The sequence below is a fragment of the Chiloscyllium punctatum genome, chromosome 41 (genome assembly GCF_047496795.1).
Source record: "Chiloscyllium punctatum isolate Juve2018m chromosome 41, sChiPun1.3, whole genome shotgun sequence".
NCBI lineage: Eukaryota > Metazoa > Chordata > Chondrichthyes > Orectolobiformes > Hemiscylliidae > Chiloscyllium > Chiloscyllium punctatum.
Window position 1 is genome coordinate 58,410,742 of NC_092779.1, and position 24,671 is coordinate 58,435,412.

At 46.1% G+C, this 24,671-nt stretch overlaps 11 non-coding genes across 11 annotated transcripts; all 11 read left to right on the forward strand.

Moving 5' to 3' along the window:
- The first annotated feature begins 330 nt into the window (after positions 1-330).
- Positions 331-412, forward strand: trnal-cag (transfer RNA leucine (anticodon CAG)). The gene has a single exon. It is a non-coding gene; the product is annotated as a tRNA-Leu (tRNA).
- Positions 413-1,937: 1,525 nt separating this feature from the next.
- trnav-cac (transfer RNA valine (anticodon CAC)) lies at positions 1,938-2,010 on the forward strand. Its single transcript has one exon. It is a non-coding gene; the product is annotated as a tRNA-Val (tRNA).
- Positions 2,011-3,659: 1,649 nt separating this feature from the next.
- Positions 3,660-3,741, forward strand: trnal-cag (transfer RNA leucine (anticodon CAG)). Its single transcript has one exon. It is a non-coding gene; the product is annotated as a tRNA-Leu (tRNA).
- A 1,525-nt stretch (positions 3,742-5,266) lies between these two features.
- trnav-cac (transfer RNA valine (anticodon CAC)) lies at positions 5,267-5,339 on the forward strand. The gene has a single exon. It is a non-coding gene; the product is annotated as a tRNA-Val (tRNA).
- Positions 5,340-6,987: 1,648 nt separating this feature from the next.
- On the forward strand, positions 6,988-7,069 carry trnal-cag (transfer RNA leucine (anticodon CAG)). The gene has a single exon. It is a non-coding gene; the product is annotated as a tRNA-Leu (tRNA).
- Positions 7,070-8,593: 1,524 nt separating this feature from the next.
- trnav-cac (transfer RNA valine (anticodon CAC)) lies at positions 8,594-8,666 on the forward strand. The gene has a single exon. It is a non-coding gene; the product is annotated as a tRNA-Val (tRNA).
- A 1,649-nt stretch (positions 8,667-10,315) lies between these two features.
- Positions 10,316-10,397, forward strand: trnal-cag (transfer RNA leucine (anticodon CAG)). Its single transcript has one exon. It is a non-coding gene; the product is annotated as a tRNA-Leu (tRNA).
- A 4,852-nt stretch (positions 10,398-15,249) lies between these two features.
- trnav-cac (transfer RNA valine (anticodon CAC)) lies at positions 15,250-15,322 on the forward strand. The gene has a single exon. It is a non-coding gene; the product is annotated as a tRNA-Val (tRNA).
- Positions 15,323-16,971: 1,649 nt separating this feature from the next.
- trnal-cag (transfer RNA leucine (anticodon CAG)) lies at positions 16,972-17,053 on the forward strand. Its single transcript has one exon. It is a non-coding gene; the product is annotated as a tRNA-Leu (tRNA).
- Positions 17,054-21,904: 4,851 nt separating this feature from the next.
- Positions 21,905-21,977, forward strand: trnav-cac (transfer RNA valine (anticodon CAC)). The gene has a single exon. It is a non-coding gene; the product is annotated as a tRNA-Val (tRNA).
- A 1,648-nt stretch (positions 21,978-23,625) lies between these two features.
- On the forward strand, positions 23,626-23,707 carry trnal-cag (transfer RNA leucine (anticodon CAG)). Its single transcript has one exon. It is a non-coding gene; the product is annotated as a tRNA-Leu (tRNA).
- The last annotated feature ends 964 nt before the right edge of the window (positions 23,708-24,671 follow it).

Here is a 24,671-nt window from a genome sequence, read left to right on the forward strand (position 1 = left end):
GGGTGAAATCATTTAGCAAAGCAAGAATCGAAATTGCAGTAATGTCAAGCAGCTCGTGGTTATTTGACCAAATCATAACCGAACATATATTCTCACAGATACATTTGGAGCTGAAAGGAGTCTGAGAAGATAGACTCAGCTTACCATTGATTTTTGTCTGGATTGATGGGCTCTCATTATCTGCTGCGAAATTGATATTGTAGACGGGCACATCCCAGCAGCTGTGCGAGTCGGAGAGGGATCATGGAACCATTTTCATGTGACTTGGCATCTGTTGTTATGCAGGAGAGCACAGTTGGAAACGTAAGAAAATGGTGCGCGCGGCCGGCTGGTAGTGTGGCCGAGCGGTCTAAGGCGCTGGATCCAGGTTCCAGTCTCGAAAGGGGCGTGGGTTCGAATCCCACCACTGCCATTTCTGCAGATCAACTCCAACGCTGCAGCTTTTTTGTTAAAATGCTGTTTCTGTCCCCACTGTATTGATGTTGAAAACAAAAGTAAAATGGCTTTGCTTCCCGGGGAATTAACTGTGGTGTGGGATAGTGCCGAATATTTCAAAGTGTCTCTGTCTGTCATGATCGTGTTCGCCTCCCGCGCAGAAAATCGCAAGCAGCTGTGCTGTTCCAGGCAAGTTGAGCTTGTACTGGAACCGAATGGAGACCGGTATTTCATCGCTGTTGTGAAACAAAGTCCTGGGGTGACTCGACTCGTCGTTATTTGGTTTGTCGGCCAATGGGAAAATCGTTCCAACGAATTTCGATGTGATATGTTGTTGAATTTCTCCCATTTCCTTCGTTTCCGTCCTGGAGACATCGGAAGGGAAAGGTAATCTAATCGAGACTGTGATTGGTGAAATTCACTTTTTATGGCCCATTCTTATTAGGTTCTTTCTTTCTCTCTTTTCAGTATTGTCTGGGAAGTGGTGGATCCCTAAGGCTGCAGCATGTGTGAAAGAGTAGTTTGGAATTGTCCTGTTGTTAGTTGTGAGATTACTTTATAAATCATGCCCTCGGACTGTCTCACATTTAGCATTCATGCATCTCTGTGTCTGAAAATGCATTAGGTATGCCAGCTTTGTTTGTGTTCCGTGTTAAATGCTTTCTGTTTTGCGATTCGCTCAATACTTTACGAGTTAACAGCGTTTCTGAGGAAACTTCCAGCTGCAAAAGTCCTTAACTGAGGATCTGGGAAAATTTCACAGAGTATGGTCAGTCGGGGCAAAAGTAAGGAAGTCGTTCCTTTCTGCAGTGTTTCGCAATACTACCTTTCCCGTGAGCATCGAACACAGTAAAGGATTGTGCCACAGACTGCGACGGCAAGCTCCGCTAAAAAGTAATCCTTTAAAGCAGGTGTAAGCAACACAACGTTTTTGGGGGACAGCGCGTGGAAACAGATACTTCGGTGTATCTCGTCCATGCTCAGCACATAGCCAAATATAAACAAGTCCGGTTCCCCAGTATTTGGCCCCAAACCCTCTCAACCCATCCTATCCAGAAACTCATGCAATTTTCTGAGCCTCCTCCGCTTCCTCTGGGAGCTCATTCCATACACGCACAACCTTCTGTGTGGGAAATGTGCCTCAGGTCCTTTGTCAATTTACGCCCACTCACCTTAAACCTATGCTCTCGAGTTTTCAACTCACCCCAACTTGGGTAAAACACGTAAATACTCAGTTTCCAACCCTTCCATTAGATCATGTCGCAGTCGTTACGCTGCAGGGAAAGTCGTCCCAGCCTAGTCGACCTCGCCCTACGGTCCAAACATTGACCACATCCTTGTCTATATTTTATCATCAATTTCACGTGTCTTTTTTTTATGTTTTGAAGATGTCAATTACGCTGGACAACAACGAGCTATTGGAAACAGAAAGGTGAAACGAAGAATGGCTTCAACCTTCAGTGCTGGTTGCGCCTGAGCTGCGGGACGGGCGGCTGCGGCTTGTTTCTGTAGTGTAGTGGTCATCACGTTCGCCTCACACGCGAAAGGTCCCCAGTTCGAAACTGGGCAGAAACTGCTTTGTTCTTCATCGGCAGCCTTTTCCATGGACAAGAACGGTGCTTTCTTGCTTGCTTGCCCATCTGCAAACCTGCCTCCGATGTTACTTGAACAAATCTGCTCGCGTAGTGAAATGTAATGCAATTCCATTGAATGACTGTGCAAAGAATTGTAAAGTTTTTATCCAAACTGGTTCTGATCATATGCAATTCTGTTTGAGAGTGTAGTTACCCCCTTCTGATTCTTCTACGAAAAGCAGTACCGCATTTGCATTCCTTGCGCAGGCGGCTCGGTTCAAAGACAGGGAAGAAGCTGATGCGCTGGTGTCACAGAGCACCACGGATTCCTGAACTTGTCTGTCTGTTAAATGTACCCCAAAGGCGTCTCTGAAAGGCCTCGTTTGGAAGCTGTCTGTCGATATTCAACGTACGAGAATTGGCACCAGAGGTCCTGAATCATGTTTTGGAGCAGTTCGCACTTGAGTGGCTCTTTCAATCAGCAACAGCAATGAAAGAAATTACACTCTCAGAGGAACCTCTGGACCTGTGCTTTCATGGTGTCGCTAGTATTAAGGTGCGCCCCGAGACCTAAGCCACGTTGGAACTGAAACGGAGGAATCGACAGAGAGGTTACAGAATGACATCGCATCCATTTGGTTTTCTTGAAATCACTGAGGAGCAGGAAAATGTAAACGGCGAAGTCGAGTGGGGAAGTCAGGCAGTTGCAGCTCTGGAGAAACTCCTTCTTTGTGACTCACTCAGCAACCAGACACGTGAAGGTGACTCAGAGGCGTGAGAGCTCTTCACATCGAGAACAAAAAGCAATCAAGGGCAGTTAGCACCTCTTCCGGAGTGGGGGTGGGGTGAGGTAATTACCTTTTGACTTTGTTACTATGTTGAGAAACTGCCTTTTAGATTGAGGTGAACAGAAAATGCATTTCTAATAAGCACCATGGAATTGAGCAAAATTTATTGAGTCGCTTCTCGTCGATTCCCACACAGGTTTCCAACTCAGTTGCTATCCATGTGGCTGATGTCCAGGAGTGAACATCTCTGCAGCAAATTGCACGGTTAGGGTAAAAGGCAAGGAAAGTGGCATCTAGAACTGGCTCCGAGGTCAGAGCATCCTCTCAATGTGATCTGTCGTTCTCGAATAGGAATGCGACCTCCGGTTTTAGGGTGGAGTACATTGTTTGGGACTCTTTTTCTGCAAAACAGGCACAGTGACTGAAATTACGCTGCACGGTATGATGTGGAACACGGCTTTGTGCATTTTCCCTGTAGTCCGGTGTGCTTCAGGTTCCGCGTAAACGTGAAACTTGCCCTGTTTCAAGCAATGGGTGAAATCATTTAGCAAAGCAAGAATCGAAATTGCAGTAATGTCAAGCAGCTCGTGGTTATTTGACCAAATCATAACCGAACATATATTCTCACAGATACATTTGGAGCTGAAAGGAGTCTGAGAAGATAGACTCAGCTTACCATTGATTTTTGTCTGGATTGATGGGCTCTCATTATCTGCTGCGAAATTGATATTGTAGACGGGCACATCCCAGCAGCTGTGCGAATCGGAGAGGGATCATGGAACCATTTTCATGTGACTTGGCATCTGTTGTTATGCAGGAGAGCACAGTTGGAAACGTAAGAAAATGGTGCGCGCGGCCGGCTGGTAGTGTGGCCGAGCGGTCTAAGGCGCTGGATCCAGGTTCCAGTCTCGAAAGGGGCGTGGGTTCGAATCCCACCACTGCCATTTCTGCAGATCAACTCCAACGCTGCAGCTTTTTTGTTAAAATGCTGTTTCTGTCCCCACTGTATTGATGTTGAAAACAAAAGTAAAATGGCTTTGCTTCCCGGGGAATTAACTGTGGTGTGGGATAGTGCCGAATATTTCAAAGTGTCTCTGTCTGTCATGATCGTGTTCGCCTCCCGCGCAGAAAATCGCAAGCAGCTGTGCTGTTCCAGGCAAGTTGAGCTTGTACTGGAACCGAATGGAGACCGGTATTTCATCGCTGTTGTGAAACAAAGTCCTGGGGTGACTCGACTCGTCGTTATTTGGTTTGTCGGCCAATGGGAAAATCGTTCCAACGAATTTCGATGTGATATGTTGTTGAATTTCTCCCATTTCCTTCGTTTCCGTCCTGGAGACATCGGAAGGGAAAGGTAATCTAATCGAGACTGTGATTGGTGAAATTCACTTTTTATGGCCCATTCTTATTAGGTTCTTTCTTTCTCTCTTTTCAGTATTGTCTGGGAAGTGGTGGATCCCTAAGGCTGCAGCATGTGTGAAAGAGTAGTTTGGAATTGTCCTGTTGTTAGTTGTGAGATTACTTTATAAATCATGCCCTCGGACTGTCTCACATTTAGCATTCATGCATCTCTGTGTCTGAAAAAACATTAGGTATGCCAGCTTTGTTTGTGTTCCGTGTTAAATGCTTTCTGTTTTGCGATTCGCTCAATACTTTACGAGTTAGCAGCGTTTCTGAGGAAACTTCCAGCTGCAAAAGTCCTTAACTGAGGATCTGGGAAAATTTCACAGAGTATGGTCAGTCGGAGCAAAAGTAAGGAAGTCGTTCCTTTCTGCAGTGTTTCGCAATACTACCTTTCCCGTGAGCATCGAACACAGTAAAGGATTGTGCCACAGACTGCGACGGCAAGCTCCGCTAAAAAGTAATCCTTTAAAGCAGGTGTAAGCAACACAACGTTTTTGGGGGACACCGCGTGGAAACAGATACTTCGGTGTATCTCGTCCATGCTCAGCACATAGCCAAATATAAACAAGTCCGGTTCCCCAGTATTTGGCCCCAAACCCTCTCAACCCATCCTATCCAGAAACTCATGCAATTTTCTGAGCCTCCTCCGCTTCCTCTGGGAGCTCATTCCATACACGCACAACCTTCTGTGTGGGAAATGTGCCTCAGGTCCTTTGTCAATTTACGCCCACTCACCTTAAACCTATGCTCTCGAGTTTTCAACTCACCCCAACTTGGGTAAAACACGTAAATACTCAGTTTCCAACCCTTCCATTAGATCATGTCGCAGTCGTTACGCTGCAGGGAAAGTCGTCCCAGCCTAGTCGACCTCGCCCTACGGTCCAAACATTGACCACATCCTTGTCTATATTTTATCATCAATTTCACGTGTCTTTTTTTTATGTTTTGAAGATGTCAATTACGCTGGACAACAACGAGCTATTGGAAACAGAAAGGTGAAACGAAGAATGGCTTCAACTTTCAGTGCTGGTGGCGCCTGAGCTGCGGGACGGGCGGCTGCGGCTTGTTTCTGTAGTGTAGTGGTCATCACGTTCGCCTCACACGCGAAAGGTCCCCAGTTCGAAACTGGGCAGAAACTGCTTTGTTCTTCATCGGCAGCCTTTTACATGGACAAGAACGGTGCTTTCTTGCTTGCTTGCCCATCTGCAAACCTGCCTCCGAAGTTGCTTGAACAAATCTGCTCGCGTAGTGAAATGTAATGCAATTCCATTTAATGACTGTGCAAAGAATTGTAAAGTTTTTATCCAAACTGGTTCTGATCATATGCAATTCTGTTTGAGAGTGTAGTTACCCCCTTCTGATTCTTCTACGAAAAGCAGTACCGCATTTGCATTCCTTGCGCAGGCGGCTCGGTTCAAAGACAGGGAAGAAGCTGATGCGCTGGTGTCACAGTGCACCACGGATTCCTGAACTTGTCTGTCTGTTAAATGTCCCCCAAAGGCGTCTCTGAAAGGCCTCGTTTGGAAGCTGTCTGTCGTTATTCAACGTACGAGAATTGGCACCAGAGGTCCTGAATCATGTTTTGGAGCAGTTCGCACTTGAGTGGCTGTTTCAATCAGCAACAGCAATGAAAGACATTACACTCTCAGAGGAAACTCTGGACCTGTGCTTTCATGGTGTCGCTAGTATTAAGGTGCGCCAGAGACCTAAGCCACGTTGGAACTGAAACGGAGGAATCGACAGAGAGGTTACAGAATGACATCGCATCCATTTGGTATTCTTGAAATCACTGAGGAGCAGGAAAATGTAAACGGGGAAGTCGAGTGGGGAAGTCAGGCAGTTGCAGCTCTGGAGAAACTCCTTCTTTGTGACTCACTCAGCAACCAGACACGTGAAGGTGACTCAGAGGCGTGAGAGCTCTTCACATCGAGAACAAAAAGCAATCAAGGGCAGTTAGCACCTCTTCCGGAGTGGGGGTGGGGTGAGGTAATTACCTTTTGACTTTGTTACTATGTTGAGAAACTGCCTTTTAGATTGAAGTGAACAGAAACTGCATTTCTAATAAGCACCATGGAATTGAGCAAAATTTATTGAGTCGCTTCTCGTCGATTCCCACACAGGTTTCCAACTCAGTTGCAATCCATGTGGCTGATGTCCAGGAGTGAACATCTCTGCAGCAAATTGCACGGTTAGGGTAAAAGGCAAGGAAAGTGGCATCTCGAACTGGCTCCGAGGTCAGAGCATCCTCTCAATGTGATCTGTCGTTCTCGAATAGGAATGCGACCTCCGGTTTTAGGGTGGAGAACATTGTTTGGGACTCTTTTTCTGCAAAACAGGCACAGTGACTGAAATTACGCTGCACGGTATGATGTGGAACACGGCTTTGTGCATTTTCCCTGTAGTCCGGTGTGCTTCATGTTCCGTGTAAACGTGAAACTTGCCCTGTTTCAAGCAATGGGTGAAATCATTTAGCAAAGCAAGAATCGAAATTGCAGTAATGTCAAGCAGCTCGTGGTTATTTGACCAAATCATAACCGAACATATATTCTCACAGATACATTTGGAGCTGAAAGGAGTCTGAGAAGATAGACTCAGCTTACCATTGATTTTTGTCTGGATTGATGGGCTCTCATTATCTGCTGCGAAATTGATATTGTAGACGGGCACATCCCAGCAGCTGTGCGAGTCGGAGAGGGATCATGGAACCATTTTCATGTGACTTGGCATCTGTTGTTATGCAGGAGAGCACAGTTGGAAACGCAAGAAAATGGTGCGCGCGGCCGGCTGGTAGTGTGGCCGAGCGGTCTAAGGCGCTGGATCCAGGTTCCAGTCTCGAAAGGGGCGTGGGTTCGAATCCCACCACTGCCATTTCTGCAGATCAACTCCAACGCTGCAGCTTTTTTGTTAAAATGCTGTTTCTGTCCCCACTGTATTGATGTTGAAAACAAAAGTAAAATGGCTTTGCTTCCCGGGGAATTAACTGTGGTGTGGGATAGTGCCGAATATTTCAAAGTGTCTCTGTCTGTCATGATCGTGTTCGCCTCCCGCGCAGAAAATCGCAAGCAGCTGTGCTGTTCCAGGCAAGTTGAGCTTGTACTGGAACCGAATGGAGACCGGTATTTCATCGCTGTTGTGAAACAAAGTCCTGGGGTGACTCGACTCGTCGTTATTTGGTTTTTCGGCCAATGGGAAAATCGTTCCAACGAATTTCGATGTGATATGTTGTTGAATTTCTCCCATTTCCTTCGTTTCCGTCCTGGAGACATCGGAAGGGAAAGGTAATCTAATCGAGACTGTGATTGGTGAAATTCACTTTTTATGGCCCATTCTTATTAGGTTCTTTCTTTCTTTCTTTTCAGTATTGTCTGGGAAGTGGTGGTTCCCTAAGGCTGCAGTATGTGTGAAAGAGTAGTTTGGAATTGTCCTGTTGTTAGTTGTGAGATTACTTTATAAATCATGCCTCGGACTGTCTCACATTTAGCATTCATGCATCTCTGTGTCTGAAAATGCATTAGGTATGCCAGCTTTGTTTGTGTTCCGTGTTAAATGCTTTCTGTTTTGCGATTCGCTCAATACTTTACGAGTTAACAGCGTTTCTGAGGAAACTTCCAGCTGCAAAAGTCCTTAACTGAGGATCTGGGAAAATTTCACAGAGTATGGTCAGTCGGAGCAAAAGTAAGGAAGTCGTTCCTTTCTGCAGCGTTTCGCAATACTACCTTTCCCGTGAGCATCGAACACAGTAAAGGATTGTGCCACAGACTGCGACGGCAAGCTCCGCTAAAAAGTAATCCTTTAAAGCAGGTGTAAGCAACACAACGTTTCTGGGGGACACCGCGTGGAAACAGATACTTCGGTGTATCTCGTCCATGCTCAGCACATAGCCAAATATAAACAAGTCCGGTTCCCCAGTATTTGGCCCCAAACCCTCTCAACCCATCCTATCCAGAAACTCATGCAATTTTCTGAGCCTCCTCCGCTTCCTCTGGGAGCTCATTCCATACACGCACAACCTTCTGTGTGGGAAATGTGCCTCAGGTCCTTTGTCAATTTCAGCCCACTCACCTTAAACCTATGCTCTCGAGTTTTCAACTCACCCCAACTTGGGTAAAACACGTAAATACTCAGTTTCCAACCCTTCCATTAGATCATGTCGCAGTCGTTACGCTGCAGGGAAAGTCGTCCCAGCCTAGTCGACCTCGCCCTACGGTCCAAACATTGACCACATCCTTGTCTATATTTTATCATCAATTTCACGTGTCTTTTTTTTATGTTTTGAAGATGTCAATTACGCTGGACAACAACGAGCTATTGGAAACAGAAAGGTGAAACGAAGAATGGCTTCAACGTTCAGTGCTGGTTGCGCCTGAGCTGCCGGACTGGCGGCTGCGGCTTGTTTCTGTAGTGTAGTGGTCATCACGTTCGCCTCACACGCGAAAGGTCCCCAGTTCGAAACTGGGCAGAAACTGCTTTGTTCTTCATCGGCAGCCTTTTACATGGACAAGAACGGTGCTTTCTTGCTTGCTTGCCCATCTGCAAACCTGCCTCCGAAGTTGCTTGAACAAATCTGCTCGCGTAGTGAAATGTAATGCAATTCCATTGAATGACTGTGCAAAGAATTGTAAAGTTTTTATCCAAACTGGTTCTGATCATATGCAATTCTGTTTGAGATTGTAGTTAACCCCTTCTGATTCTTCTACGAAAAGCAGTACCGCATTTGCATTCCTTGCGCAGGCGGCTCGGTTCAAAGACAGGGAAGAAGCTGATGCGCTGGTGTCACAGTGCACCACGGATTCCTGAACTTGTCTGTCTGTTAAATGTACCCCAAAGGCGTCTCTGAAAGGCCTCGTTTGGAAGCTGTCTGTCGTTATTCCACGTACGAGAATTGGCACCAGAGGTCCTGAATCATGTTTTGGAGCAGTTCGCACTTGAGTGGCTCTTTCAATCAGCAACAGCAATGAAAGAAATTGCACTCTCAGAGGAACCTCTGGACCTGTGCTTTCATGGTGTCGCTAGTATTAAGGTGCGCCCCGAGACCTAAGCCACGTTGGAACTGAAACGGAGGAATCGACAGAGAGGTTACAGAATGACATCGCATCCATTTGGTTTTCTTGAAATCACTGAGGAGCAGGAAAATGTAAACGGCGAAGTCGAGTGGGGAAGTCAGGCAGTTGCAGCTCTGGAGAAACTCCTTCTTTGTGACTCACTCAGCAACCAGACACGTGAAGGTGACTCAGAGGCGTGAGAGCTCTTCACATCGAGAACAAAAAGCAATCAAGGGCAGTTAGCACCTCTTCCGGAGTGGGGGTGGGGTGAGGTAATTACCTTTTGACTTTGTTACTATGTTGAGAAACTGCCTTTTAGATTGAGGTGAACAGAAACTGCATTTCTAATAAGCACCATGGAATTGAGCAAAATTTATTGAGTCGCTTCTCGTCGATTCCCACACAGGTTTCCAACTCAGTTGCTATCCATGTGGCTGATGTCCAGGAGTGAACATCTCTGCAGCAAATTGCACGGTTAGGGTAAAAGGCAAGGAAAGTGGCATCTCGAACTGGCTCCGAGGTCAGAGCATCCTCTCAATGCGATCTGTCGTTCTCGAATAGGAATGCGACCTCCGGTTTTAGGGTGGAGTACATTGTTTGGGACTCTTTTTCTGCAAAACAGACACAGTGACTGATATTACGCTGCACGGTATGATGTGGAACACGGCTTTGTGCATTTTCCCTGTAGTCCGGTGTGCTTCATGTTCCGTGTAAACGTGAAACTTGCCCTGTTTCAAGCAATGGGTGAAATCATTTAGCAAAGCAAGAATCGAAATTGCAGTAATGTCAAGCAGCTCGTGGTTATTTGACCAAATCATAACCGAACATATATTCTCACAGATACATTTGGAGCTGAAAGGAGTCTGAGAAGATAGACTCAGCTTACCATTGATTTTTGTCTGGATTGATGGGCTCTCATTATCTGCTGCGAAATTGATATTGTAGACGGGCACATCCCAGCAGCTGTGCGAGTCGGAGAGGGATCATGGAACCATTTTCATGTGACTTGGCATCTGTTGTTATGCAGGAGAGCACAGTTGGAAACGCAAGAAAATGGTGCGCGCGGCCGGCTGGTAGTGTGGCCGAGCGGTCTAAGGCGCTGGATCCAGATTCCAGTCTCGAAAGGGGCGTGGGTTCGAATCCCACCACTGCCATTTCTGCAGATCAACTCCAACGCTGCAGCTTTTTTGTTAAAATGCTGTTTCTGTCCCCACTGTATTGATGTTGAAAACAAAAGTAAAATGGCTTTGCTTCCCGGGGAATTAACTGTGGTGTGGGATAGTGCCGAATATTTCAAAGTGTCTCTGTCTGTCATGATCGTGTTCGCCTCCCGCGCAGAAAATCGCAAGCAGCTGTGCTGTTCCAGGCAAGTTGAGCTTGTACTGGAACCGAATGGAGACCGGTATTTCATCGCTGTTGTGAAACAAAGTCCTGGGGTGACTCGACTCGTCGTTATTTGGTTTTTCGGCCAATGGGAAAATCGTTCCAACGAATTTCGATGTGATATGTTGTTGAATTTCTCCCATTTCCTTCGTTTCCGTCCTGGAGACATCGGAAGGGAAAGGTAATCTAATCGAGACTGTGATTGGTGAAATTCACTTTTTATGGCCCATTCTTATTAGGTTCTTTCTTTCTTTCTTTTCAGTATTGTCTGGGAAGTGGTGGTTCCCTAAGGCTGCAGTATGTGTGAAAGAGTAGTTTGGAATTGTCCTGTTGTTAGTTGTGAGATTACTTTATAAATCATGCCCTCGGACTGTCTCACATTTAGCATTCATGCATCTCTGTGTCTGAAAATGCATTAGGAATGCCAGCTTTGTTTGTGTTCCGTGTTAAATGCTTTCTGTTTTGCGATTCGCTCAATACTTTACGAGTGAACAGCGTTTCTGAGGAAACTTCCAGCTGCAAAATTCCTTAACTGAGGATCTGGGAAAATTTCGCAGAGTATGGTCAGTCGGAACAAAAGTAAGGAAGTCGTTCCTTTCTGCAGTGTTTCGCAATACTACCTTTCCCGTGAGCATCGAACACACTAAAGGATTGTGCCACAGACTGCGACGGCAAGCTCCGCTAAAAAGTAATCCTTTAAAGCAGGTGTAAGCAACACAACGTTATTTGGGGACACCGCGTGGAAACAGATACTTCGGTGTATCTCGTCCATGCTCAGCACATAGCCAAATATAAACAAGTCCGGTTCCCCAGTATTTGGCCCCAAACCCTCCAACCCATCCTATCCAGAAACTCATGCAATTTTCTGAGCCTCCTCCGCTTCCTCTGGTAGCTCATTCCATACACGCACAACCTTCTGTGTGGGAAATGTGCCTCAGGTCCTTTGTCAATTTCAGCCCACTCAGCTTAAACCTATGCTCTCGAGTTTTCAACTCACCCCAACTTGGGTAAAACACGTAAATACTCAGTTTCCAACCCTTCCATTAGATCATGTCGCAGCCGTTACGCTGCAGGGAAAGTCGTCCCAGCCTAGTCGACCTCGCCCTACGGTCCAAACATTGACCACATCCTTATCTATATTTTATCATCAATTTCACGTGTCTTTTTTTTATGTTTTGAAGATGTCAATTACTCTGGACAACAACGAGCTATTGGAAACAGAAAGGTGAAACGAAGAATGGTTTCAACTTTCAGTGCTGGATGCCCCTGAGCTGCCGGACGGGCGGCTGCGGCTTGTTTCTGTAGTGTAGTGGTCATCACGTTCGCCTCACACGCGTAAAGTCCCCAGTTCGAAACTGGGCAGAAACTGCTTTGTTCTTCATCGGCAGCCTTTTACATGGACAAGAACGGAGCTTTCGGGCTTGCTTTCCCATCTGCAAACCTGCCTTCGAAGTTGCTTGAACAAATCTGCTCGCGTAGTGAAATGTAATGCAATTCCATTTAATGACTGTGCAAAGAATTGTAAAGTTTTTATCCAAACTGGTTCTGATCATATGCAATTCTGTTTGAGAGTGTAGTTTCCCGCTTCTGATCCTTCCACGAAAAGCAGTACCGCATTTGCATTCCTTGCGCAGGCGGCTCGGTTCAAAGACAGGGAAGAAGCCGATGCGCTGGTGTCACAGTGCACTATGGATTCCTCAACTAGTCTGTCTGTCAAATGTATCCCAAAGTCGCCTATGAAAGACCTCATTTGGAAGCTGTCTGTCGTTATTCAACGTACGAGAATTGGCACCAGAGGTCCTGAATCATGTTTTGGAGCAGTTTGCACGTTAGTGGCTCATTCAATCAGCAACAGCAATGAAAGAAATTACACTCTCAGAGGTACCTCTGGACCTGTGCTTTCATGGTGTCGCTAGTATTAAGGTGCGCCCCGAGACCTAAGCCACGTTGGAACTGAAACGGAGGAATCGACAGAGAGGTTACAGAATGACATCGCATCCATTTGGTTTTCTTGAAATCACTGAGGAGCAGGAAAATGTAAACGGCGAAGTCGAGTGGGGAAGTCAGGCAGTTGCAGCTCTGGAGAAACTCCTTCTTTGTGACTCACTCAGCAACCAGACACGTGAAGGTGACTCAGAGGCGTGAGAGCTCTTCACATCGAGAACAAAAAGCAATCAAGGGCAGTTAGCACCTCTTCCGGAGTGGGGGTGGGGTGAGGTAATTACCTTTTGACTTTGTTACTATGTTGAGATACTGCCTTTTAGATTGAGGTGAGCAGAAAATGCATTTCTAATAAGCACCATGGAATTGAGCAAAATTTATTGAGTCGCTTCTCGTCGATTCCCACACAGGTTTCCAACTCAGTTGCTATCCATGTGGCTGATGTCCAGGAGTGAACATCTCTGCAGCAAATTGCACGGTTAGGGTAAAAGGCAAGGAAAGTGGCATCTAGAACTGGCTCCGAGGGCAGAGCATCCTCTCAATGCGATCTGTCGTTCTCGAATAGGAATGCGACCTCCGGTTTTAGGGTGGAGTACATTGTTTGGGACTCTTTTTCTGCAAAACAGACACAGTGACTGAAATTACGCTGCACGGTATGATGTGGAACACGGCTTTGTGCATTTTCCCTGTAGTCCGGTGTGCTTCATGTTCCGCGTAAACGTGAAACTTGCCCTGTTTCAAGCAATGGGTGAAATCATTTAGCAAAGCAAGAATCGAAATTGCAGTAATGTCAAGCAGCTCGTGGTTATTTGACCAAATCATAACCGAACATATATTCTCACAGATACATTTGGAGCTGAAAGGAGTCTGAGAAGATAGACTCAGCTTACCATTGATTTTTGTCTGGATTGATGGGCTCTCATTATCTGCTGCGAAATTGATATTGTAGACGGGCACATCCCAGCAGCTGTGCGAGTCGGAGAGGGATCATGGAACCATTTTCATGTGACTTGGCATCTGTTGTTATGCAGGAGAGCACAGTTGGAAACGCAAGAAAATGGTGCGCGCGGCCGGCTGGTAGTGTGGCCGAGCGGTCTAAGGCGCTGGATCCAGGTTCCAGTCTCGAAAGGGGCGTAGGTTCGAATCCCACCACTGCCATTTCTGCAGATCAACTCCAACGCTGCAGCTTTTTTGTTAAAATGCTGTTTCTGTCCCCACTGTATTGATGTTGAAAACAAAAGTAAAATGGCTTTGCTTCCCGGGGAATTAACTGTGGTGTGGGATAGTGCCGAATATTTCAAAGTGTCTCTGTCTGTCATGATCGTGTTCGCCTCCCGCGCAGAAAATCGAAAGCAGCTGTGCTGTTCCAGGCAAGTTGAGCTTGTACTGGAACCGAATGGAGACCGGTATTTCATCGCTGTTGTGAAACAAAGTCCTGGGGTGACTCGACTCGTCGTTATTTGGTTTTTCGGCCAATGGGAAAATCGTTCCAACGAATTTCGATGTGATATGTTGTTGAATTTCTCCCATTTCCTTCGTTTCCGTCCTGGAGACATCGGAAGGGAAAGGTAATCTAATCGAGACTGTGATTGGTGAAATTCACTTTTTATGGCCCATTCTTATTAGGTTCTTTCTTTCTTTCTTTTCAGTATTGTCTGGGAAGTGGTGGTTCCCTAAGGCTGCAGTATGTGTGAAAGAGTAGTTTGGAATTGTCCTGTTGTTAGTTGTGAGATTACTTTATAAATCATGCCTCGGACTGTCTCACATTTAGCATTCATGCATCTCTGTGTCTGAAAATGCATTAGGTATGCCAGCTTTGTTTGTGTTCCGTGTTAAATGCTTTCTGTTTTGCGATTCGCTCAATACTTTACGAGTTAACAGCGTTTCTGAGGAAACTTCCAGCTGCAAAAGTCCTTAACTGAGGATCTGGGAAAATTTCACAGAGTATGGTCAGTCGGAGCAAAAGTAAGGAAGTCGTTCCTTTCTCCAGCGTTTCGCAATACTACCTTTCCCGTGAGCATCGAACACAGTAAAGGATTGTGCCACAGACTGCGACGGCAAGCTCCGCTAAAAAGTAATCCTTTAAAGCAGGTGTAAGCAACACAACGTTATTTGGGGACACCGCGTGGAAACAGATACTTCGGTGTATCTCGTCCATGCTCAGCACATAGCCAAATATAAACAAGTCCGGTTCCCCAGTATTTGGCCCCAAACCCTCTCAACCCATCCTATCCAGAAACTCATGCAATTTTCTGAGCCTCCTCCGCTTCCTCTGGGAGCTCATTCCATACACGCACAACCTTCTGTGTGGGAAATGTGCCTCAGGTCCTTTGTCAATTTCAGCCCACTCACCTTAAACCTATGCTCTCGAGTTTTCAACTCACCCCAACTTGGGTAAAACACGTAAATACTCAGTTTCCAACCCTTCCATTAGATCATGTCGCAGTCGTTACGCTGCAGGGAAAGTCGTCCCAGCCTAGTCGACCTCGCCCTACGGTCCAAACATTGACCACATCCTTGTCTATATTTTATCATCAATTTCACGTGTCTTTTTTTTATGTTTTGAAGATGTCAATTACGCTGGACAACAACGAGCTATTGGAAACAGAAAGGTGAAACGAAGAATGGCTTCAACTTTCAGTGCTGGTTGCGCCTGAGCTGCCGGACTGGCGGCTGCGGCTGGTTTCTGTAGTGTAGTGGTCATCACGTTCGCCTCACACGCGAAAGGTCCCCAGTTCGAAACTGGGCAGAAACTGCTTTGTTCTTCATCGGCAGCCTTTTACATGGACAAGAACGGTGCTTTCTTGCTTGCTTGCCCATCTGCAAACCTGCCTCCGATGTTGCTTGAACAAATCTGCTCGCGTAGTGAAATGTAATGCATTTCCATTGAATGAATGTGCAAAGAATTGTAAAGTTTTTATCCAAACTGGTTCTGATCATATGCAATTCTGTTTGAGAGTGTAGTTACCCCCTTCTGATTCTTCTACGAAAAGCAGTACCGCATTTGCATTCCTTGCGCAGGCGGCCCGGTTCAAAGACAGGGAAGAAGCTGATGCGCTGGTGTCACAGTGCACCACGGATTCCTGAACTTGTCTGTCTGTTAAATGTACCCCAAAGGCGTCTCTGAAAGGCCTCGTTTGGAAGCTGTCTGTCGTTATTCAACGTACGAGAATTGGCACCAGAGGTCCTGAATCATGTTTTGGAGCAGTTCGCACTTGAGTGGCTCTTTCAATCAGCAACAGCAATGAAAGAAATTACACTCTCAGAGGAACCTCTGGACCTGTGCTTTCATGGTGTCGCTAGTATTAAGGTGCGCCCCGAGACCTAAGCCACGTTGGAACTGAAACGGAGGAATCGACAGAGAGGTTACAGAATGACATCGCATCCATTTGGTTTTCTTGAAATCACTGAGGAGCAGGAAAATGTAAACGGCGAAGTCGAGTGGGGAAGTCAGGCAGTTGCAGCTCTGGAGAAACTCCTTCTTTGTGACTCACTCAGCAACCAGACACGTGAAGGTGACTCAGAGGCGTGAGAGCTCTTCACATCGAGAACAAAAAGCAATCAAGGGCAGTTAGCACCTCTTCCGGAGTGGGGGTGGGGTGAGGTAATTATCTTTTGACTTTGTTACTATGTTGAGAAACTGCCTTTTAGATTGAGGTGAACAGAAAATGCATTTCTAATAAGCACCATGGAATTGAGCAAAATTTATTGAGTCGCTTCTCGTCGATTCCCACACAGGTTTCCAACTCAGTTGCTATCCATGTGGCTGATGTCCAGGAGTGAACATCTCTGCAGCAAATTGCACGGTTAGGGTAAAAGGCAAGGAAAGTGGCATCTAGAACTGGCTCCGAGGTCAGAGCATCCTCTCAATGTGATCTGTCGTTCTCGAATAGGAATGCGACCTCCGGTTTTAGGGTGGAGTACATTGTTTGGGACTCTTTTTCTGCAAAACAGACACAGTGACTGATATTACGCTGCACGGTATGATGTGGAACACGGCTTTGTGCATTTTCCCTGTAGTCCGGTGTGCTTCATGTTCCGCGTAAACGTGATACTTGCCCTGTTTCAAGCAATGGGTGAAATCATTTAGCAAAGCAAGAATCGAAATTGCAGTAATGTCAAGCAGCTCGTGGTTATTTGACCAAATCATAACCGAACATATATTCTCACAGATACATTTGGAGCTGAAAGGAGTCTGAGAAGATAGACTCAGCTTACCATTGATTTTTGTCTGGATTGATGGGCTCTCATTATCTGCTGCGAAATTGATATTGTAGACGGGCACATCCCAGCAGCTGTGCGAGTCGGAGAGGGATCATGGAACCATTTTCATGTGACTTGGCATCTGTTGTTATGCAGGAGAGCACAGTTGGAAATGCAAGAAAATGGTGCGCGTGGCCGGCTGGTAGTGTGGCCGAGCGGTCTAAGGCGCTGGATCCAGGTTCCAGTCTCGAAAGTGGCGTGGGTTCGAATCCCACCACTGCCATTTCTGCAGATCAACTCCAACGCTGCAGCTTTTTTGTTAAAATGCTGTTTCTGTCCCCACTGTATTGATGTTGAAAACAAAAGTAAAATGGCTTTGCTTCCCGGGGAATTAACTGTGGTGTGGGATAGTGCCGAATATTTCAAAGTGTCTCAGTCTGTCATGATCGTGTTCGCCTCCCGCGCAGAAAATCGCAAGCAGCTGTGCTGTTCCAGGCAAGTTGAGCTTGTACTGGAACCGAATGGAGACCGGTATTTCATCGCTGTTGTGAAACAAAGTCCTGGGGTGACTCGACTCGTCGTTATTTGGTTTTTCGGCCAATGGGAAAATCGTTCCAACGAATTTCGATGTGATATGTTGTTGAATTTCTCCCATTTCCTTCGTTTCCGTCCTGGAGACATCGGAAGGGAAAGGTAATCTAATCGAGACTGTGATTGGTGAAATTCACTTTTTATGGCCCATTCTTATTAGGTTCTTTCTTTCTTTCTTTTCAGTATTGTCTGGGAAGTGGTGGTTCCCTAAGGCTGCAGTATGTGTGAAAGAGTAGTTTGGAATTGTCCTGTTGTTAGTTGTGAGATTATTTTTCAATCATGCCCTCGGACTGTCTCACATTTAGCATTCATGCATCTCTGTGTCTGAAAATGCATTAGGAATGCCAGCTTTGTTTGTGTTCCGTGTTAAATGCTTTCTGTTTTGCGATTCGCTCAATACTTTACGAGTGAACAGCGTTTCTGAGGAAACTTCCAGCTGCAAAATTCCTTAACTGAGGATCTGGGAAAATTTCGCAGAGTATGGTCAGTCGGAACAAAAGTAAGGAAGTCGTTCCTTTCTGCAGTGTTTCGCAATACTACCTTTCCCGTGAGCATCGAACACACTAAAGGATTGTGCCACAGACTGCGACGGCAAGCTCCGCTAAAAAGTAATCCTTTAAAGCAGGTGTAAGCAACACAACGTTATTTGGGGACACCGCGTGGAAACAGATACTTCGGTGTATCTCGTCCATGTTCAGCACATAGCCAAATATAAACAAGTCCGGTTCCCCAGTATTTGGCCCCAAACCCTCCAACCCATCCTATCCAGAAACTCATGCAATTTTCTGAGCCTCCTCCGCTTCCTCTGGTAGCTCATTCCATACACGCACAACCTTCTGTGTGGGAAATGTGCCTCAGGTCCTTTGTCAATTTCAGCCCACTCAGCTTAAACCTATGCTCTCGAGTTTTCAACTCACCCCAACTTGGGTAAAACACGTAAATACTCAGTTTCCAACCCTTCCATTAGATCATGTCGCAGCCGTTACGCTGCAGGGAAAGTCGTCCCAGCCTAGTCGACCTCGCCCTACGGTCCAAACATTGACCACATCCTTGTCTATATTTTATCATCAATTTCACGTGTCTTTTTTTTATGTTTTGAAGATGTCAATTACTCTGGACAACAACGAGCTATTGGAAACAGAAAGGTGAAACGAAGAATGGTTTCAACTTTCAGTGCTGGATGCCCCTGAGCTGCCGGACGGGCGGCTGCGGCTTGTTTCTGTAGTGTAGTGGTCATCACGTTCGCCTCACACGCGTAAAGTCCCCAGTTCGAAACTGGGCAGAAACTGCTTTGTTCTTCATCGGCAGCCTTTTACATGGACAAGAACGGAGCTTTCGGGCTTGCTTTCCCATCTGCAAACCTGCCTTCGAAGTTGCTTGAACAAATCTGCTCGCGTAGTGAAATGTAATGCAATTCCATTTAATGACTGTGCAAAGAATTGTAAAGTTTTTATCCAAACTGGTTCTGATCATATGCAATTCTGTTTGAGAGTGTAGTTTCCCGCTTCTGATCCTTCCACGAAAAGCAGTACCGCATTTGCATTCCTTGCGCAGGCGGCTCGGTTCAAAGACAGGGAAGAAGCCGATGCGCTGGTGTCACAGTGCACTATGGATTCCTCAACTAGTCTGTCTGTCAAATGTATCCCAAAGTCGCCTATGAAAGACCTCATTTGGAAGCTGTCTGTCGTTATTCAACGTACGAGAATTGGCACCAGAGGTCCTGAATCATGTTTTGGAGCAGTTTGCACGTTAGTGGCTCATTCAATCAGCAACAGCAATGAAAGAAATTACACTCTCAGAGGTACCTCTGGACCTGTGCTTTCATGGTGTCGCTAGTATTAAGGTGCGCCCCGAGACCTAAGCCACGTTGGAACTGAAACGGAGGAATCGACAGAGAGGTTACAGAATGACATCGCATCCATTTGGTTTTCTTGAAATCACTGAGGAGCAGGAAAATGTAAACGGCGAAGTCGAGTGGGGAAGTCAGGCAGTTGCAGCTCTGGAGAAACTCCTTCTTTGTGACTCACTCAGCAACCAGACACGTGAAGGTGACTCAGAGGCGTGAGAGCTCTTCACATCGAGAACAAAAAGCAATCAAGGGCAGTTAGCACCTCTTCCGGAGTGGGGGTGGGGTGAGGTAATTACCTTTTGACTTTGTTACTATGTTGAGAAACTGCCTTTTAGATTGAGGTGAGCAGAAAATGCATTTCTAATAAGCACCATGGAATTGAGCAAAATTTATTGAGTCGCTTCTCGTCGATTCCCACACAGGTTTCCAACTCAGTTGCTATCCATGTGGCTGATGTCCAGGAGTGAACATCTCTGCAGCAAATTGCACGGTTAGGGTAAAAGGCAAGGAAAGTGTCATCTAGAACTGGCTCCGAGGTCAGAGCATCCTCCCAATGTGATCTGTCGTTCTCGAATAGGAATGCGACCTCCGGTTTTAGGGTGGAGTACATTGTTTGGGACTCTTTTTCTGCAAAACAGACACAGTGACTGAAATTACGCTGCACGGTATGATGTGGAACACGGCTTTGTGCATTTTCCCTGTAGTCCGGTGTGCTTCATGTTCCGCGTAAACGTGAAACTTGCCCTGTTTCAAGCAATGGGTGAAATCATTTAGCAAAGCAAGAATCGAAATTGCAGTAATGTCAAGCAGCTCGTGGTTATTTGACCAAATCATAACCGAACATATATTCTCACAGATACATTTGGAGCTGAAAGGAGTCTGAGAAGATAGACTCAGCTTACCATTGATTTTTGTCTGGATTGATGGGCTCTCATTATCTGCTGCGAAATTGATATTGTAGACGGGCACATCCCAGCAGCTGTGCGAGTCGGAGAGGGATCATGGAACCATTTTCATGTGACTTGGCATCTGTTGTTATGCAGGAGAGCACAGTTGGAAACGCAAGAAAATGGTGCGCGCGGCCGGCTGGTAGTGTGGCCGAGCGGTCTAAGGCGCTGGATCCAGGTTCCAGTCTCGAAAGGGGCGTAGGTTCGAATCCCACCACTGCCATTTCTGCAGATCAACTCCAACGCTGCAGCTTTTTTGTTAAAATGCTGTTTCTGTCCCCACTGTATTGATGTTGAAAACAAAAGTAAAATGGCTTTGCTTCCCGGGGAATTAACTGTGGTGTGGGATAGTGCCGAATATTTCAAAGTGTCTCTGTCTGTCATGATCGTGTTCGCCTCCCGCGCAGAAAATCGAAAGCAGCTGTGCTGTTCCAGGCAAGTTGAGCTTGTACTGGAACCGAATGGAGACCGGTATTTCATCGCTGTTGTGAAACAAAGTCCTGGGGTGACTCGACTCGTCGTTATTTGGTTTTTCGGCCAATGGGAAAATCGTTCCAACGAATTTCGATGTGATATGTTGTTGAATTTCTCCCATTTCCTTCGTTTCCGTCCTGGAGACATCGGAAGGGAAAGGTAATCTAATCGAGACTGTGATTGGTGAAATTCACTTTTTATGGCCCATTCTTATTAGGTTCTTTCTTTCTTTCTTTTCAGTATTGTCTGGGAAGTGGTGGTTCCCTAAGGCTGCAGTATGTGTGAAAGAGTAGTTTGGAATTGTCCTGTTGTTAGTTGTGAGATTACTTTATAAATCATGCCTCGGACTGTCTCACATTTAGCATTCATGCATCTCTGTGTCTGAAAATGCATTAGGTATGCCAGCTTTGTTTGTGTTCCGTGTTAAATGCTTTCTGTTTTGCGATTCGCTCAATACTTTACGAGTTAACAGCGTTTCTGAGGAAACTTCCAGCTGCAAAAGTCCTTAACTGAGGATCTGGGAAAATTTCACAGAGTATGGTCAGTCGGAGCAAAAGTAAGGAAGTCGTTCCTTTCTCCAGCGTTTCGCAATACTACCTTTCCCGTGAGCATCGAACACAGTAAAGGATTGTGCCACAGACTGCGACGGCAAGCTCCGCTAAAAAGTAATCCTTTAAAGCAGGTGTAAGCAACACAACGTTATTTGGGGACACCGCGTGGAAACAGATACTTCGGTGTATCTCGTCCATGCTCAGCACATAGCCAAATATAAACAAGTCCGGTTCCCCAGTATTTGGCCCCAAACCCTCTCAACCCATCCTATCCAGAAACTCATGCAATTTTCTGAGCCTCCTCCGCTTCCTCTGGGAGCTCATTCCATACACGCACAACCTTCTGTGTGGGAAATGTGCCTCAGGTCCTTTGTCAATTTCAGCCCACTCACCTTAAACCTATGCTCTCGAGTTTTCAACTCACCCCAACTTGGGTAAAACACGTAAATACTCAGTTTCCAACCCTTCCATTAGATCATGTCGCAGTCGTTACGCTGCAGGGAAAGTCGTCCCAGCCTAGTCGACCTCGCCCTACGGTCCAAACATTGACCACATCCTTGTCTATATTTTATCATCAATTTCACGTGTCTTTTTTTTATGTTTTGAAGATGTCAATTACGCTGGACAACAACGAGCTATTGGAAACAGAAAGGTGAAACGAAGAATGGCTTCAACTTTCAGTGCTGGTTGCGCCTGAGCTGCCGGACTGGCGGCTGCGGCTGGTTTCTGTAGTGTAGTGGTCATCACGTTCGCCTCACACGCGAAAGGTCCCCAGTTCGAAACTGGGCAGAAACTGCTTTGTTCTTCATCGGCAGCCTTTTACATGGACAAGAACGGTGCTTTCTTGCTTGCTTGCCCATCTGCAAACCTGCCTCCGAAGTTGCTTGAACAAATCTGCTCGCGTAGTGAAATGTAATGCAATTCCATTGAATGACTGTGCAAGAATTGTAAAGTTTTTATCCAAACTGGTTCTGATCATATGCAATTCTGTTTGAGATTGTAGTTAACCCCTTCTGATTCTTCTACGAAAAGCAGTACCGCATTTGCATTCCTTGCGCAGGCGGCTCGGTTCAAAGACAGGGAAGAAGCTGATGCGCTGGTGTCACAGTGCACCACGGATTCCTGAACTTGTCTGTCTGTTAAATGTACCCCAAAGGCGTCTCTGAAAGGCCTCGTTTGGAAGCTGTCTGTCGTTATTCCACGTACGAGAATTGGCACCAGAGATCCTGAATCATGTTTTGGAGCAGTTCGCACTTGAGTGGCTCTTTCAATCAGCAACAGCAATGGAAGAAATTGCACTCTCAGAGGAACCTCTGGACCTGTGCTTTCATGGTGTCGCTAGTATTAAGGTGCGCCCCGAGACCTAAGCCACGTTGGAACTGAAACGGAGGAATCGACAGAGAGGTTACAGAATGACATCGCATCCATTTGGTTTTCTTGAAATCACTGAGGAGCAGGAAAATGTAAACGGCGAAGTCGAGTGGGGAAGTCAGGCAGTTGCAGCTCTGGAGAAACTCCTTCTTTGTGACTCACTCAGCAACCAGACACGTGAAGGTGACTCAGAGGCGTGAGAGCTCTTCACATCGAGAACAAAAAGCAATCAAGGGCAGTTAGCACCTCTTCCGGAGTGGGGGTGGGGTGAGGTAATTACCTTTTGACTTTGTTACTATGTTGAGAAACTGCCTTTTAGATTGAGGTGAACAGAAACTGCATTTCTAATAAGCACCATGGAATTGAGCAAAATTTATTGAGTCGCTTCTCGTCGATTCCCACACAGGTTTCCAACTCAGTTGCTATCCATGTGGCTGATGTCCAGGAGTGAACATCTCTGCAGCAAATTGCACGGTTAGGGTAAAAGGCAAGGAAAGTGGCATCTCGAACTGGCTCCGAGGTCAGAGCGTGCTCACAATGTGATCTGTCGTTCTCGAATAGGAATGCGACCTCCGGTTTTAGGGTGGAGTACATTGTTTGGGACTCTTTTTCTGCAAAACAGACACAGTGACTGAAATTACGCTGCACGGTATGATGTGGAACACGGCTTTGTGCATTTTCCCTGTAGTCCGGTGTGCTTCATGTTCCGCGTAAACGTGATACTTGCCCTGTTTCAAGCAATGGGTGAAATCATTTAGCAAAGCAAGAATCGAAATTGCAGTAATGTCAAGCAGCTCGTGGTTATTTGACCAAATCATAACCGAACATATATTCTCAAAGATACATTTGGAGCTGAAAGGAGTCTGAGAAGATAGACTCAGCTTACCATTGATTTTTGTCTGGATTGATGGGCTCTCATTATCTGCTGCGAAATTGATATTGTAGACGGGCACATCCCAGCAGCTGTGCGAGTCGGAGAGGGATCATGGAACCATTTTCATGTGACTTGGCATCTGTTGTTATGCAGGAGAGCACAGTTGGAAACGCAAGAAAATGGTGCGCGCGGCCGGCTGGTAGTGTGGCCGAGCGGTCTAAGGCGCTGGATCCAGATTCCAGTCTCGAAAGGGGCGTGGGTTCGAATCCCACCACTGCCATTTCTGCAGATCAACTCCAACGCTGCAGCTTTTTTGTTAAAATGCTGTTTCTGTCCCCACTGTATTGATGTTGAAAACAAAAGTAAAATGGCTTTGCTTCCCGGGGAATTAACTGTGGTGTGGGATAGTGCCGAATATTTCAAAGTGTCTCTGTCTGTCATGATCGTGTTCGCCTCCCGCGCAGAAAATCGCAAGCAGCTGTGCTGTTCCAGGCAAGTTGAGCTTGTACTGGAACCGAATGGAGACCGGTATTTCATCGCTGTTGTGAAACAAAGTCCTGGGGTGACTCGACTCGTCGTTATTTGGTTTTTCGGCCAATGGGAAAATCGTTCCAACGAATTTCGATGTGATATGTTGTTGAATTTCTCCCATTTCCTTCGTTTCCGTCCTGGAGAGATCGGAAGGGAAAGGTAATCTAATCGAGACTGTGATTGGTGAAATTCACTTTTTATGGCCCATTCTTATTAGGTTCTTTCTTTCTTTCTTTTCAGTATTGTCTGGGAAGTGGTGGTTCCCTAAGGCTGCAGTATGTGTGAAAGAGTAGTTTGGAATTGTCCTGTTGTTAGTTGTGAGATTACTTGATAAATCATGCCCTCGGACTGTCTCACATTTAGCATTCATGCATCTCTGTGTCTGAAAATGCATTAGGAATGCCAGCTTTGTTTGTGTTCCGTGTTAAATGCTTTCTGTTTTGCGATTCGCTCAATACTTTACGAGTGAACAGCGTTTCTGAGGAAACTTCCAGCTGCAAAATTCCTTAACTGAGGATCTGGGAAAATTTCGCAGAGTATGGTCAGTCGGAACAAAAGTAAGGAAGTCGTTCCTTTCTGCAGTGTTTCGCAATACTACCTTTCCCGTGAGCATCGAACACACTAAAGGATTGTGCCACAGACTGCGACGGCAAGCTCCGCTAAAAAGTAATCCTTTAAAGCAGGTGTAAGCAACACAACGTTATTTGGGGACA